This window comes from Centruroides vittatus, unplaced genomic scaffold (genome assembly GCF_030686945.1).
Source record: "Centruroides vittatus isolate TY-2023 unplaced genomic scaffold, ASM3068694v2 contig_7, whole genome shotgun sequence".
In the NCBI taxonomy this organism is placed as follows: domain Eukaryota; kingdom Metazoa; phylum Arthropoda; class Arachnida; order Scorpiones; family Buthidae; genus Centruroides; species Centruroides vittatus.
This window is the reverse complement of record NW_027122442.1, coordinates 1,359,785-1,377,375: the sequence shown is the minus strand read 5'-3', so window position 1 is coordinate 1,377,375 and position 17,591 is coordinate 1,359,785. Positions and strand designations below refer to the sequence as shown.

General features: G+C 27.3%; 1 long non-coding RNA gene across 3 annotated transcripts; it reads right to left on the bottom strand.

The window, feature by feature from the left end:
* Positions 1-469: 469 nt before the first annotated feature.
* LOC136980479 (uncharacterized) lies at positions 470-17,376 on the bottom strand. 3 transcript variants are annotated; one of them, XR_010881564.1, is made up of 5 exons: positions 15,912-17,376; positions 13,432-13,623; positions 13,202-13,318; positions 1,300-1,398; positions 470-857 (listed from the first exon to the last, which is right to left on the bottom strand). It is a non-coding gene; the product is annotated as an uncharacterized lncRNA (long non-coding RNA). The 3 variants fall into 3 exon arrangements; XR_010881565.1 differs by lacking the exon at positions 15,912-17,376 and adding an exon at positions 14,735-14,794; XR_010881563.1 differs by lacking the exon at positions 15,912-17,376 and having other exon boundaries at positions 13,432-13,798.
* Positions 17,377-17,591: the final 215 nt, after the last annotated feature.

Here is a 17,591-nt window from a genome sequence, read left to right as displayed (position 1 = left end):
TTTACGTGAATTAATTAATACTGTATAACTTGTAACTAATTAACAAAATTTAGAATGAAAGACGAAATTAGTCACGTATCATTTGAAAATCCGTATTCAAGTTCATGTATTACAATACATAAATAATGTTGAATTCCTCTTGTCTGATAAGTTTCAATAATATTTTAGGCAAAATAAATACTTCAAGAGTTAAAATATTTAATTTTTAAATGAATTTTTCATTAATATTCTTGAAAACAAAGTAAGAATGTAATAGAGAAAATTGAAGATTAAATTAATTATAATTTTTATCACAATTTAAAGTTATATATGTTTTTAAGTATAAATTAGAAAAGAATACGAGAAATCTTTAGATATTCATTATTAAATTATAATAAAAAAATATTATATTACCTAAAATAATAATTAGAAGATTATATATTAAAAGAATACATTAATTAAATTAGAGAATTAATTAAAAAGAGAGAAATTCTATCTTAAAAATTCGTTTTCAATCGAAAGATAGCCCATCAGTAAATATGCGAAATTTAAATTTCGCATGTTTATCTGACCAGCACTCCAAATGAACTTAACCAGATTAATTCAGGAAAGGAAATTTAAGTGATAAAGATATCATTTCTATCTCTTTGTGGTCCGGAAAATGGAGTGGTACGGTTCACTTGCATTCGTTAGATATCACGAAGGTTAAAGGAAAGAGAGATTTATGTAGATGTCAAGTGCAATTAGAGCACCGTGACTGAGCACCTGGCCACTTGGGGTGCTGTAATCGGCGACCTCACTTCCGTTTCCTGTCTGATTTGATCATACCTCACGTCTTGAGATCTAACACTTTTCTTGGTAACGAAATTCCAATTTCCCTTACGAAAATAAAGAAAAAAAAATTTAAAAATAGAAATATAAAATCTGTTTTAAAATTTATTCACTTTTTTCTTGAAATCAATTTTTAGAATTAAAGTTTAGATAAAATAAACATTTATACGTTTTTTTTAATTATAAACTATATAAATTTATCGTTATTAATTTAATTTTAAATCGTGATTTGATTTTAATTCGTTACAAGCGAACTTTTATACTTCCTCCAATAAATTTGAACAATGTTTAAAGCCGTTAATTATAATTTATGGCTTGTTTAAATATCCGAAAGATTCTTATCTGAAAGCAAAATGATATATTCTAATTCAAGTAAAAATTATAAATCTAATTATTTTTAATTTACAGAATGTTTTTAATGTATATCAAGTTAAATAAATTGAATGAAAATAAGGAAAATAATAGTCATTAACCAAAAAAATAACTAACCTTTCATTCGTATTTTTTACTTGATCCATTCTTGGGTGGAGTTAGAACGTCGTCATAAATATCCCACAGATTCGTGTCACATAAATCGAATATTTACTTCTTTCGTGTTTTTATAAGGAAGGAAGGAAGGAAGAAAGAACAAAAAATTGATTAATAAAAGAAAAATATTTGTGTAAAAAATTATTATGCATAAATTTAAATCTGTAGTTACCTTACTCATGTCATCCAGTTGAAAATTAAGTAATATTTTGGCTTTCATTTTGTATAAGACCATTACTTAACTGGTAATTCAAAGATAACAATGTTCGTTGGTGTGTTTCTAATGGGATAATATGACTCATTACCGGATAGTTTCCGTTTTCAGGAGATTTATATTACATCCTTATGCAAAGCTTAATTGATATATTTTTGTAACGTTAGCCTGAAGTTACCATGCTTCTTATCTTACATCGACAAATTTCTCTCAAATTCACATTAAAAGTATTAGAAAAACAACTTTTTAAAAAGTGTTCTCATCGACTCTTTGCCTCTCCTGCTAATGAATTCTGAATATCTTTTCATTTAACTAAGAATGTATTATTCATGATGTGATATACTGTTACATCTTCGTCATAATTTATCGAATTTTTCAGGTGTTTCATGGCAAAATATCAAAAATATTGTGTACCACAATATTAATACCCTTCTAAATTTATTGCTATTGTTTAATTTTGAAAATCTGTAGTATATTATTTAATTTTTAGATTAGTTCGTTGCAAGATATTGCATATGATATACTTACCGCAGAGATCCGTTGTGTTATAATATTACGTAAATAATTATTACAAAATATATTTCAAATTACATCTATAAATTAATCATACATTTAAAGAAATCATGGGGAAAATATTATATATTTAGAAAATATACTTCAAAATCTTACTAGAAAGAAAGAAACGGTATTAGCAATGGAATATTTTTATTATAGTATTGTTATATTCATATATTTTCTCATTAAATTATTATTAATATGCAATTATTATGCCTTTGTGTCTTTTATCATAAATTAAATTTATCTTTGTATACTAGTACATTTATCAATTAACAGGACTTATTATACTGGAAAATTATGGATTGAATGCCTGCTGAGGAGGGACAAACAAGTCCGAAACACAAGCTTAAAGTGTATGTGTTCAGGCGAACTAAATAAAAAATATTATTTTTGATCTGTAAGACTAAATATCTGCATCCATAATTTTCCAGTATAATAAGTCCTGTTAATTGATAAAGATAAATTTAAAATATTATTAATATGCTTTTGTGACTTGTTATATTACATTTTCATCCTTAATTTAACTTTATATTAATGTTTTTCAAAGGCCTTATTCTTTACAAAAAGCCAGACATGTACAAAATTATAATGGCCAAGGCCTACAGATTTACAGGTTTAAAAGTCTTAGTCATTAAAATAGAATGGGTTTGAATTATATTTAAGTTATAGACTTTAATTACTAAAAGAGTTTGGATTACAAGAGCTAAAGAAAAATATTGTTGGAGTTACTTTTCAAATTTTCTCATAATACAAATTGTTTAAAATCATTTTTCATTGTAAAATTGGTAATAAAATGTACGATAAAGGACATTCTTGATAAAAAATAAGTGAAATAATTGATATATCATTAATACCAACATAAGAAGAGAGATGTTATCAATGTCACACGTTTAACCCGAATAGGTTCTCAGTATCAACTTTATTCAATTATCCGACCACTCAAAGCATTAAAGTAGCAACTACTTGTTCGTAAACTGTTGATCTTTTTCCCAGATGACGCTATGCAAGGCAAGCAATTAACACTAACTGCCGCAGTGGGGAGTCAGATTTACTGAATCTACACAAGAGTTTGTTCTTTGTAAAATTTTACGACGATATATCAAGGACGATCTTTTCGCTCTGACGGATTTAATCTTTAACTTTATAACCCAAATAACTGTAAGTAATTCGTATTCCTCTTACGAAGTTACAACCCGATCACGTGACCCATTATGCCAGTAACGATTGGTCCTAGGGGAGGAAAATAGAGCCATAACCGTGGACAACATCACACCGAAATAAATAAAAAAAAAAGCGGAAGAGCTACCGTGTTAAAATATAACTTCATTTATCTTTCACAATAAGAAATAGTACTCGAGAGTAAGGGGGAAAAATGGCAGCATTAAAATCTATTGGGAAATCCCTAAAGGTATTATTTAAGTGAGAAATTGCATTAAGCCGACTCTTGTATCGGATATTACTCTAGAAAGCTTTACACAACATATGATAGAATAAAAGGCGACGAAACTTCCAGAACATTTTCTCATTTATCAATATTAAGAAAAGAAATAGCTTTTAACGATTGGCATTAAAACATTAAAATATGCAAAGTATATCTATAAAAGCATCGGCTTGTTTTTTGTCGAAGAATGTTTGAAAATGATATTTTTACCTTCTACTTTATGAATTAGTCCCGCTTCAATTATAATTTTTAATTTAGAATCTTGGTAATCAAGTTTCCTTGAGTCTAAGAATATTTATATTCTTCTTTTTAAGCCGTTAAAATGTAAATGCATACAAATAGGCAAATATAAGAGTTCGTAAGAAACGCGATTAATCTTGAAGCCACTTGAAAGTTATGTTCTACAGTCTAAATAGTAATTTTAAAAAAAAATCTTGATATTTAATTTACAATGTATGCAATATCTTCAAAAGTAAGATCTATGTTTACTCTTCAATCGCAAATATTTTGCAAAACTAGATTCTTATATTACAGCGTGTCACAGTATTTTGAAAATAGATTTTATCGTCTATACCAGTGATACGAACCCGTGACTTAGGCGACGATTTCACTATTAAAGCGGGGACCAATATAAGGAAATTGAAGCGGAAAGCCTTAAAGGATCTTTGCGATCATCTTTAATCAGATGATTGCAAAGATCCTGTTCTGGAAAGCCTTAAAGGCCACTAATTATGAACCTCAAATAAACAACAGAACCCCAATTAATCGAGTTAGCATCGGTCCGTATTAAATCGAATAATAGGGGCTCTACTGTATTTTTTCCGTTTTAATCACAGTATTATTTTTTTCATTAATATAGAGTTTATTGTTATTTTTATGTAGATTAAAAAATTAAATATTTGACCCGCGATTTGGAGTTTTGGACCCACCTTCGCAAAAATGTTCGCCATTACTGGTCTATACAATATCCTACTTTATGATATTGTTTTATACAACGTTTTAAGAAATAAGTTATGTATATTTTACAGTAACCTAGGTCTTAAAGTTCAAAGATCATGTAAAATAATAAGTTTCGCACAATCGATAAGATGCATAGAATATCCTATTTTGAAAAAAATAATGTTCTAATAAATCGTATAAATATCTCGAAACTTAATTCTCGTGTTACTTGTTAGAAATATATCAGGTTTTGAAAAATAAATCGTATATTTTTCGATAAATTTTAGATCGAATTATAAAACTATTACCGATCGGAAAAATTGCGAGGGTGCTTGATTGATATCGTTTATCAATAGTTCTAAATGCATAAGTTTTATCGATCGTGTGATTTGAGGAACAGTGGTATTGCTGCTCGAATCACGAGATCGATAATACAGAATTATAGCTAAATGACGTCATTCATAACCTCCTCAACATTATCGTCGGCAATATTTATACATAATATGTTCGAAAACCTTTTTACGATATTATATACGTATTACTGATAAACATTTGCAACACGTTGAATGATAACTTACAATTGATAGCATTTATGATATGAAATTATATATTACTGATAGATTTATACAGATAGATCATAAATTATTAGATATACAAACTGATAGAATCTATACATGTAGCGATTATATGTTACTGATAAAACCTATATATCACGCTCGAGTATATTTTGGAATATATCGTTGTATAAGTTAGTCCAAATGTCATCCATATTACTATAACTAACACTACTTACCGCACATTAATCATCTCACAACAGTTAAGATATATAAATTAAAATTAATATTAATTAGTAAATAATGCATTAATTTATATTTAATAAAACATAATTAAGCGAAAACATTAATCCTGTTTATAGTAAGCAAAAGGTGATCTTAACGTACACAGAATGAAATTTATTTTACATGACAAAATCCCATTTTCGAAATTTTCAAATGAAAGAATAAATGATGATATATATACATATATATATATATATTAATATTAGTTTTATTATTATTTATTTATTATTATTCTTTTTTGCAAAATGACTTCCATCCGAAAATCATTAGAAATGAAATTTTATAATCGTGGTTCTAAACAAAACTAATCATCTGGATCCTTTGCAATTGATGATCTCTATTATTCCAATCTCAAGTATTCAATCAAAGAGGGTTCTACTTTTATGACTGGAAAACAATATCCTAAAAGTTTTTCCAATCATTTCCGTTGTCAAGTAAATGGAATTTCACAATTTTATTGTTCTTATAATATCACTACAATGGTTTAGAAGGATATTAATCAAAGAAAAAAATTTTTTTTCAATTTTTGTAACTTAGCAATAATATTATTAAAAAAACTATTTAAAATTTTCCACTTTATATCTTTAATTTTTTATATATATTTCATCAATAATAGTTTCAAAATGTTTAATTTTAATTATTTTACTTTATTTTAAAATGGTTTTTCCAATGATTCTGTTACATTCTAAAATATGTTTATATGTTCTATATTTCATGGGAAATTACATTTATCAAAAAAGTATTTGGGTAACTGCGATACAGCTGCCCACTAGAATGACAAATGTTTGAGTTGAAAAGAGAAAGATATTCTTCAGGTGGCGCTGCGAGCATTCTTCAAAATATTTTTGAATGTTTGAAGCGCCATCTAACAAAACAACGATTAAAATTACATGCTAAAAGCGCCACCTAAAAATATTTTCGTATATTAAATCAAATATTAAACATCTCAACAGCACTTATTCTATATATATATATATATATATATAGCGTCATAAAATATATAAATATATTAAGATCGCAAAAATAATATAATCGTTAAAATGATAAAAATCTTTCTTGAAGCTTAAAAATAAAATTAAAAAAAAGGCGTATTCTTCTAGACTTAACACACACTTTAGAAGGACGTGATTTTCGTAATAAAACGTTCGAATTAACCTTTACTGCTTCAAAGATGATCGCAAAGATTATCAGGAAACGATACAATGACTAAAACATAACCCACACGGATCATAAACATCAATATAGAAAGAACAAAACCATCGTTTCGATTTATTACACAGTACGAATGAAGAGAAACGTGACGTCCTTGAAAAGCATCGCGTTAAGAGATAAAATTAAGATGAATAATCTAATTAAATAATTATTGCAACATAAAACTCATTGCCGAAACATTTTCAGAGATCGGAAAGTATGTTATGGAAGTGAAGTGGAAAGAGGGGGAAAAAAACACAACACAATAATCCAAAAATCGTGTTAAAACCCAGTAGAAACTACTAATTTAATTATCGCTAAAAACCGATATCAAACACCGCAGCATCATTAATATTCTAATCTCGCTAAAATTATCCCAAAGCGGTATTTACTAAACAATCAACCATCATTCTTATTCTGTGAAGAGATAAATTTTACATCATTCAACTTCCGCTATTATAAATTCAAACGAGATTGCCTTTAGAAAGAAGATAACGAACTCATTTCGCTTAATGTCGAGCGTTTAATGTCAATTTTCTATTGATTAAATATGGACGAAATTTGGACTAAACATGGCCGATAATTATAATTAAAATTTTTGAAATGTAAACGGCGAGGCAGCGCGATTTATCTATCCTCAAAATAATTGTTGTATTCGAAAAAGTAATCCGATTCTGTATAAATGTTAAATATTTGTGACGTATCTAGAACGTTCGTGATGTTATATAACACTAAATAATTGTATTATTTCATCGTGATATTGTTGATACAGAATAATTATGACGTTTAAGAATACTGTGATGTTATGAGCATAAATTAATTGTCACGTTCGGTGATGACGTTTTATGAATAACCATTAAGAATAATTGCGACTTTTATTGATGTCATTTTAAGAATAAGCATAACACAATTAGAGCGAAGTATTGTGACGTTGTTGACATTAACGTTTAACTGTAATATGTTTAAAGCTGTAAATTCGTAACGTTATAAAGAAAATAATAATAATAATCTTTACGTTATAAATACTAAATAATTATAGTGTTCAATGATATTATAGATACGAAATATTCGTCACACTCACGATGACGTTTCAAAATTTGAATTTTAATTAGGTTATAAAAATTAATTTAATACTAATTTCATGGCTGAATAAAATATAACAATGAAATGTATTGTCACGATCATAAATACTCATTACTATTAACTAATAATTGTAATTATTCTCAAATCATGTATTTAATTATACAGTCGAATGTAAAATTTTGATAATTGTAAAATATATAATTATTTATAAATAATTTTTATTGGAAAATGTTAGATCTAGTGAAGATTAAGATAAATACTGATTTTCTGATTTTTATTTTTAGTAAATTCATTTCAAATAATTGTACATTCCACCGTCAAGTTTCTACGAGGGAAATGTCTATTCTAGTAATGATTTCAGTGAAAAAATTTATGCTTTGTTAGTTTATAATAATTATAAAATATCTTTCATTATCAATTTAATTGGTCTTAAAACGGTCTTACTAACACGAAGACATTGATTAGTTTTCTATGGACACTACAAGATAAAGTTCATCATTACTTTCTACGAAACTTAAGATAATGGTTTATCACAAAAAATCATGGACATGTTCTATTTTGAACTGTTTCCATAAATAATCCGTGCCATTATTTATAATAATGGCACGGATTATACTTCCAAACAGATAATATAAGAAAAAGTGGATATACATTGAAGTGAAGAAAAAAATCTACTTTAGGTTTTGAAAAATATTACAAAACCTAACAAAACAAATTGTTAAAATAGTTACAAAAACTTATTGAATATAATACTTATTTGTAAATTGTAAGTAATTTTATACGTTACCCCTCACTAATAACATTTTAAAACCGAAATAAATAATTGCATAAGAGTTTAAGCGTTTTGTAAATAATATTTATTAATTATTATTTTGTAAATAATAATTAATAAATAATATAATAAATTAAGGTCAAAACTAATTTTTCTTTTAGTAACATTTATATAATATTAAAACGAATATATATAGTAATTTGTCACCACTTTACTACTGATATTCATTAAAATCTGTGAATGGACTGTAGCAAGGGCCACAATTTAAGTTATTTTTGAACAGGCCGCAGCATATTTTTAAACATGACAGCTAAATATGGACATTAAACAAGTATTTGTGCGTAAATCTAACAATACGAAGCCATAATAAATTCAAATACATCATATGGATCTAAGTTAAAATAGAGATCATCCCTGATGTAGATAAGAATGGCATTCTAGAACTTCTGTCAGTAGAATTTTATGTAACTCGGAAATAACTAATAATAAAATATTGTTATTATATTCTCAATATACCAAGATTACAAAAAACTCCACATAATATCGTCAGAATAAAAGAAAAAAAATGGATATATATCGCAATAATTAAGAACATTATCTAGAAACAGTGATGAAGTAACCGAAGTATACATACGAAAACATATTGTTAACGTTTGACCGTATGTGTTGTTTATCTTAATTTTATGATCCAAATCTATCATATTATCATAAAATTATACAGAAAGTACGACTGTATAATCCGAAGTTACTTAACTCGGGCTTGCGTGAGTCCTAACTGTAATGCATTACGAATATTTGGTTAAGTCTAATATAAACATATTTTATCGAATTCAAGAGGCTGATCGTATTAAAATATACAGCAGACTTTATGTTGCATATCCCTAAACTATAGTATTGAAGCGCAGAAAGGTGTATAAATGAAATCAAAGTATGATAAATGGGGAATACGTGGAACAGATAAGGAATTTTTAATGCCTATGCGACGTAAGATGACAGTAATGCGAATCTTCATCATCGAATCATCATCTTACGTTCGTTACTCTGTAAAACGTCATTGTTTTCGTTTTCTTGGAACATTTCTTGATTAATCCATCATTTTAGGAACAGCTTGAAGAGAAGTTTGAAACAGAAAGGATAACTAAAAGCTATATATGTAAATACACGAAGCTAGATGTATATATTTATAGACTGTTAAAATGACCAAAATCCTTATCATATATGAGAAAGTTATATAAATCTGATTAATCTAAAATGATGTACAATCTAGACTGTATCTTTATGCTAACTGCTTTCTCCAATATTACGATCAATATTCGAGAAAGCAGTTAACATAAGATATTCGCAGGATCATTTAAAGGATATTTTACTAATTACTGAAATTTTGAACGTATCCGAATATTATCTCTTCGAGTATTTGGTATTTGGTATTTTGAGTAGACGTAATGCTGATATCAAATCAGCGGAAAATCATTTGAATCCACGTCTTTACAATAGATATATTTCCAGCAAATAATGGATGATTACTGGCATATTATAATCAAAATTTAATTTAGACTCGGATACACAAACAGCGAATGTTTCCTTGTGACGTCGATGGTGATATATATATTTAACTAGTTGTTTAAATATTCCTGTAAACCTCGCCGTACGCAAACTATCTTTAAAGAGGTGATCGGAAAATCAAACTTAATTTGTTATCAAAATAAAAACGACATTTATATACATAGAACTATCGTGAAAAATAAACCGAATTCATTGAAAATTACGTTTAATTCATTACAAGTTTTGCCTACACGTTTCGTAATAATTGTTTTAACTGATGCAGAAAATGATCTTAAGTAACACTCGAGATATATCTTAAACAGTGCATAATACGTTTTAAGTGGTATATAAGATAATCAGCAAAGACGTGAAGGGCACTTCACACGTGAAAATATTTCTAGTTCATACGTAACTTCAACAGTAAGAAATAAATATTTAGTTTTTACATTTTTCATGATTTCAACTTATAAAATAAACATTCGTTTAAAAATTTTAAAAATATCTTATCTTAGGTTTTTATAATTATTTTATATGTAATAAAAATACGCATACAATCATTAAAAACCAAATAAAACCCTATAATAATATCGAAACGAGTTGATAAATGAAGCGATTTTCTTAATTTTTCAATCATTCTTCTAATTATAAGAATTATCTAATAAATAAATATTTTTAAAATAAATTTTAATTTCTTTTGAAGTATATTTGTTTTGGAAAAAAGTACATAAGATATATAAAAAGGTACAGTAAGTGGATAAGATAACATTTAGCATTCAATCCTTTGAATTGTGTTTGTTAAAAAGATGCGTTACAAAGAATCCAATTAATCACCGAGTTTTTTAACTTAAGAGCCTTAATTTGCTTTTAATTCGCTTAATTTTTTCACCTGTAAATTTAAGTATAATGCTTTTTTTTACATCCTTTCAGGAATTTTTCACTCCATGCATCTCTACTCATTTCTAATTTGGTAATAGAACCAATTTCGCAGCAGTTTATTATGATTTTTTGAAGAGTGCAATCGAAAAAAATCAAGTTAAACATTCAGACTGGATCAATTATAGAGAAAATAATAATTAAAAAAATGTCTCGAAAAACTATTGTTAATAATTTTAAAATCTAAAAAGAAAGCAAAGAATTTCCGAAGACATCTATTTAATACCATCATCCGAAAATCGCCGTTCTTTGACTTAATCTTGGTCTGTGTTTAAGCGGATTTATGGAATAACCATGAACAATCGCATAAACTACTTAACTAGGTTTGTGCAACCTTATAAATGCCACATTACTTGAAATAACATCAAACACAAAAAAAAATCAATGGTATTTTTCGAGAATTTTTTGTGTTAAAATATATCTCAAAGTTGAAAATGTTTGCTGAAACTAGGATTACAAAATCTTTTGATTTCATAGTTATATGTTTTAACGATTGTTTCATATAAAACATACTCGTCACACTGAATGCCTTTCATAGATTTTTCTTTGTTTACTTTCTGAAGATCTTTATCCCTTTAACACGTTGTCAATAGTTGTCATCACAGTACAAGATGCCAGTAACAGATGGATTTTTCTCATTATTTTCGGACATTTCTGCAAATTTACTTCTAGATTCATCTTTAACAGTGTGTTGATCCACTTTCTACGTTGATTGGAACCATTTATGCGTTAAACTCACCAGCTATAATTATCAACAAACCTATTTTTTTCATAATAACTGGCACCTTTGAGGATATTATCGGATTAATGTCATTGTATATCAAAATAAGAATTGGCTATACATTCTTTACAATTTCCTTGTCAAAATTTATAAGAAAAACCCTGTTTTTTTTCTTTCCTGATTAATAGAAAAACCACATATATATATTTTTTTATTTTAACACGAGAAAAATATCCAACGGACATAACTGACATTTTTTAACTGTAACGAATCGTCTAAAAAAACGTTAGATTTCGAATTCGCTTTCGTCATACTTACGTCCCCCTTTCTGTATAGATGATGGATGCTACTACTAGATTAAAAAAGTCACCTTAGGGTATGATCGTGCCTCGTCCTTTCATACAGAAATAGCTTTTGATAATCTGTTGTACCTTACAACAGATAGGCCTACAAAAACGACTACAATGTATTAATCGCCATACCTTCACTCGACTGTTAGGTTATATTTAATTCAAAAAATACGTTTTATTCTTAAAATTCTTCTCAATGTTTGGCTTCTAATAATTAAAATTTCTTTCCTTTTTACTATATAATAATATCAGAAACAAGAAAAGTGAATTTAATAATGGGCATTCGAACTCTATCCATATGTACTGTAATACATTACTTCAAGGTATGACAAAAAAGAATCATTTAACATAGTTATAACTTTATATTTTCAATATGTTCTAGTAATTATTAAAAGTTTTTATTAATTTTGATAAGTAATCATTATTTAAATGTCATAATTCTGGTATAAAATCATCTCTCCCCTCTCAATTTTAAAAACATGAGATTTAAATAATCATTCTGATTAACACGAAATAGTCATTTTAACTCAATTTTAGCACAGAATAGTTATTTTTAACTCATAATTTTGAATACAATCATTTAGAGCGCTTGATTCTGGTATGTAATTATTTACAACTCATAAAATTTAGCAAATATTAACGATTTACAGCTTATTTCAGAAACTACTAAGCATTGAGATAAAGGATATGTTTTTTACAGTAATTAAATCTATCTTTTTGCTATTAAAAATAAAACTATTCTAATAATTAGTACTTAACATAAGGAATATTCATCAGAAATTAATTATATTATTTTTATACACTAAAATCAATTATTTATAATAAAATTCGAGTAATTAAAATTATCATTAAAGCATTAAAAATAATATAAAAATGAATAATAATAATCAATATTTGCAGCAGCCATTTTTGAAAAATATGAAAACTTTTGTGTACATTCAAAACTCGGTACATCATCTTAAGTCAATTTAATTAAGTTTAAGATATTAATTAATGGATATTTGAGTAATTTAAAATTCCTTTTAGCAGAATTAAAAGATTCTGACAAGATGCAAAAGTTAATAAGTGTGGTTTGATGAAAGTAAAATACGCTCGAATCTAATTAAAGATAATTTGTAAGTACGCTTACACACGACTTATATTACTGTAAATATTGATTAACTAACCACTAATAATATAATTTACAACATTACAAATGGAAAAATAACAAAAATTCAATTTTTAAAAATTAAATTCACTTATATGACACACTTAAATGTATACAAAATGAATGTACTTACCATTAAAATTTGTAAACGACTCCTCTATTTGCTTAAATTTTTTGACGAAGAAGAAGAAGATGATGATGATGATGATAATGATGAATTATTTTAGTCAAATACTCAACAAATAGGAAGCTTTAAAAATAAGAAAAAATTAAAAAAAAACGAAAGTTAAAAAGGTTAGTTAAACGTTATATTATTTTTTATTTCTATATTTGCAGAGATAGCGTAGAAAAGAAGATGAATACCTGTTTGGAGATGGTGTCGAGGGAATTTTCTATATTTGCTTAATATTGATGGATAAAGGATAAACCTTTAAGTCATTTGGGAAATCGAAAGGTTAGATGTCCCTGTTGAATAAACTAACAGCTTTCAAAATCATTAGGGATTAATTGCTTCGACTTGCTAGTAATTGTGTCTTGTAATAACAGCTTCGACGCCTTTGTAAATTCGAACGTTTAATCAATTTAAATTTTATAAAATAACTCAATGATAATTAGACAATTTGGTTAACAATTTCTTTTTTCTCCCTTGGTTAACATTTAATTTTAAATCTTATTTTATTTATTTAATTTTTTCGGTACTTTCTACCTTTACATTCTTCAATATTTCTCAATAAAGAACATTTTTATAACTAAAAAATAAAAAATAAAATCATAGAAAAATTACCAGAGATAACTAAAAATTTCTATTTACTTTTTTTCATATATATATTATATTTGTTTGATCGAGAATTTCTTTTAAATAATAATTTTTATAATACTAAATTCGGTATACAATATTTTATATGGAAATTTTTTATAGAATCGATTTACTGATATGTATTCAACGTATATCTAATTTTAAAAATTATTTAATTTTTAAATTATTAAAAATATTTTATATTAAAAAAGTTATATTTAAGTGTAAACATAAACATGGTTACTACTTTATTTTAATATTTACTTGTACTTGTATTGCATTTTTAATCTATAACACTCGAATTTGTAAGTATATAGGCTATAAAACAAGTGTCTTATAACATTTTATTTTATAAATTTCTATAAAAATTTAGAAAATTTTTCCTAATTTTATCCTAATTTTCGAATTAAAAATATTAAATAATTTTTTTTTCGAATAAAAATGACTCATTTTTTTTAATTCAAAAAGATTTTAAAAATTAATTTTAATAGAGAAAAAGTTACATAAAAATTCTATTAAAGTTTTCTGATTGAGGAATTTTCTAGAATTTTTAGAAAATTCCTCAAACTCTTTGAAAATCCAAAAACTCTCTTCAAATATTTCTTTAAAAAGAAATTGATTTTTGAAATAAAAATTAAAATTTTTACTCAAAAATTGAAGACATTTTTCTAGATACTTTCCAATATATTTTTAGGGAAAAAAATGTACTAAAATTATTAATTAAACTAAAAAAAACAAAAAAAAACATTTAAATTATTTCAAATATTTTATTATGAAATCAAATAAATAAAATTTACATTCAGAAATTCCTGTGACATTTTTAGAATTTTTGAATTTTGTCTAAATTTGTAAATATTAACAATTACTTACAACATAAATAAAAATTATAATCGGTTGTTTAATTATTAAAATATTTTATCATTTTTTTTTCTGTTCTTTGAAGCGTGCAGAGTTCAGTTTAAAATAAATAAAGTATAAATTATAATCTTACACATAAAAGATATTTTATGAACCATTTTAAAAACTGTAAATATAATACATATTTAAAAAAAAAATTAGAAATCTTTGACGTAAAACATATCAACCAATAAGATTTAGATTTAGTTTCTAGAACGAATCTAGAAGAAAATAGATATTTGCACGTGCCGTCCCGTCCACCATTTTACTTCTCGCGATTTCTCATTTATGGTGCGAGAATGGTTCATTCCATTCTAGAAAATAGGAGAGAAGGATTATGGAATGTGATCAAATTCAAAATAATAATAATAATAAAAGCTGGGATGATGCTAATAATTTATGAATGTTACGATAATAAATTAAATTTAAAAAAATCTCGAATTAATTTTTGGGAAATACAAATATAATAATAAAACATTTTATAAAACAATAGTAAAAAGAATTTTATTTATAAGATGTTAGTGAATGTTTTAGTAAGATTATATTTAATAATAATTTATTTTATTTTTTTATATTACAATTTTTATTATATTTTAATGCTACTTGTTTGGTATTTAAATGGATATTTTAAGGGTTTAAATTCAAAAATTAATTCCAAATTTAACATTGATTAATTAGGTGCTTTCAAAGGGGATGTTTTTTAGAATATTTGTCGAGTGTTTAGGAATAAATCTGAATGGCGATGCAGACGGAATTTCCGTCTGTATGAAGAGAATCGATCGTCTGCTAGCTTAGCAGACAGTTTTGTCCATATCTGCTCCCTGGTTCCGGATTTGGTGGGCCATACAGGGGAAGTCACGTGACCACGTTATTAAACCCCGAAGGAAATCGTCATAACATCCCCTCTTTCTCTTTCTTTTCCCCTCAAAAATTTTAACACCTTATAGAGGATTAGGGATACTTATTAATATACACATGATATATTTAATTATGTATTCTATAAGCTATATATTTATACACTATCGAGTTTGTAAAGATTCCTAAAATATAATAATAGCAATAAGTGTTGTAAGAGGTTAGGATGATTATCGACGTGCTGAAATGCTAACATATGCTAGCGCTATTTATGAAAAATTTGCATTATACTCACTTTTTTTGTTGGGTTATTTTTTGGTGTGATTTGTTGTTGTTGTTGTGTTGATGTTTCCTCATCCTCTTCCTCTCTCGTGACGTACGTAGGGATCGGAGGTTCGTTCAGGTTTCAGCGACAACGAACAACGTTCTTCAAAAATGTGCTCGTACATCGTGAAACCTGGACAACTCTCCTTCCTTGTTAAAAAAATCTTGAACCGTGACGATCCTCATCACTCCATAGACGTTTTCTGTCGTGCCATATGTTAGGTTATAGATTGACACAAGAAGATCAGATGACAATTACGATGAAGATTCGGTTATCTTTATGACGTCACTGAGTCGTACCTACGACGTTTACTCTCACACTAACGTCTACGAAGATTGGTGGACGGTTTTCAATTGCACCTGTAGATGAAGCTGTACTATTACGGCACTGCCGTCGCGCTGGAAAGACGGATATCAGGGGCAGACTACGCCGTACGCGATGATGGAAGGTGGAGCTTGAATACCAAGATAGCGAAGAAGAAAGAAAATAACAAAAAAAAAGTCATTTCTCCTTGGAAACACGGATCGTATTAAGTTACGGTATCGAGGGGATGGCGGTTAGTCGACTCAAAGAGGGTGCACATTTGCGTCCGTCTGCCTCGCACTGCATCTAGCACCTGTCACATCGCTACAGACAACCTGTAGGCTGAGCACACGTGGCCTGTGACGTCATAAGCGACATGCCGTCTGCAGCCTAGCCGCAGGGTAGCGGAAGTCTGAGCCATTAAGCGATGCTTCTCACCCCCTTCTTGCTTCGAACGTTTATTCTCCTTCGTAAGATCCAACAGTCAATAGGTATTCTACTACAAATATTCCGATCACACAAACACACATAAACACTAATGTAAGTCGTTATGATGCGGTAAGTGGTATTATTTATTCATCGAAATAAACCGTTTTATTCTTATTTCCTTCTTAAGTATGCTTAATGGAAAACCGAATAAGAATTCTGTGTTTGCCATCTGTAAATTTAACAGAGCGGAAATGGTAGCGGGAGGAAGAAAGAACACCAACATTCACCCCCCGATACATACCTGAACACGTAACAAATCCTCTCCTACTCCACGTAACACGAAATACCAGGCATAACTCCACACTATGCAACTATTGCTTAAACTCCGTTATGCAATAAGTGTGGAGAAAAAGGTGCTGCCATCTAGCGTTGTGATTAATAAATTATTGCATAGTGCGTATAACGCACACGTTAACGACTTAAATTAATTAGAATCTATGGGTCGAAGCTTAAAAGAAGTTAAGTTGGTTGTAAAATTAATTAAATTACTTTAAAAATATATAAGATAGCATCAATTAGAATGAGAAAATCGGACGTTCAATTATTTACCAATTACTGAGCAAATCTTGAAGAGAAAATTGCAGAGAGTCGCTGAACAAACGAATTTCTTTATCGTGAAAGAAGGAAATGAATTCTCTTAGGAATCAAATTTTCTTTTCTAAATAATTGCCAATTTTAAGATAATCACAAGATCTTCGTACGAAAAGTAATAAAAAAAATTTGTTTCTTAATAACTTTTCAAATGCTTATTTAAATAAATTATATTCGTAGAGAATTTATAAATATTTTTAAATAATTATTAAATTCTAATATCGAAATTACATTTTAACTTCCGATTTTAAAATCGTGTGATTTCGA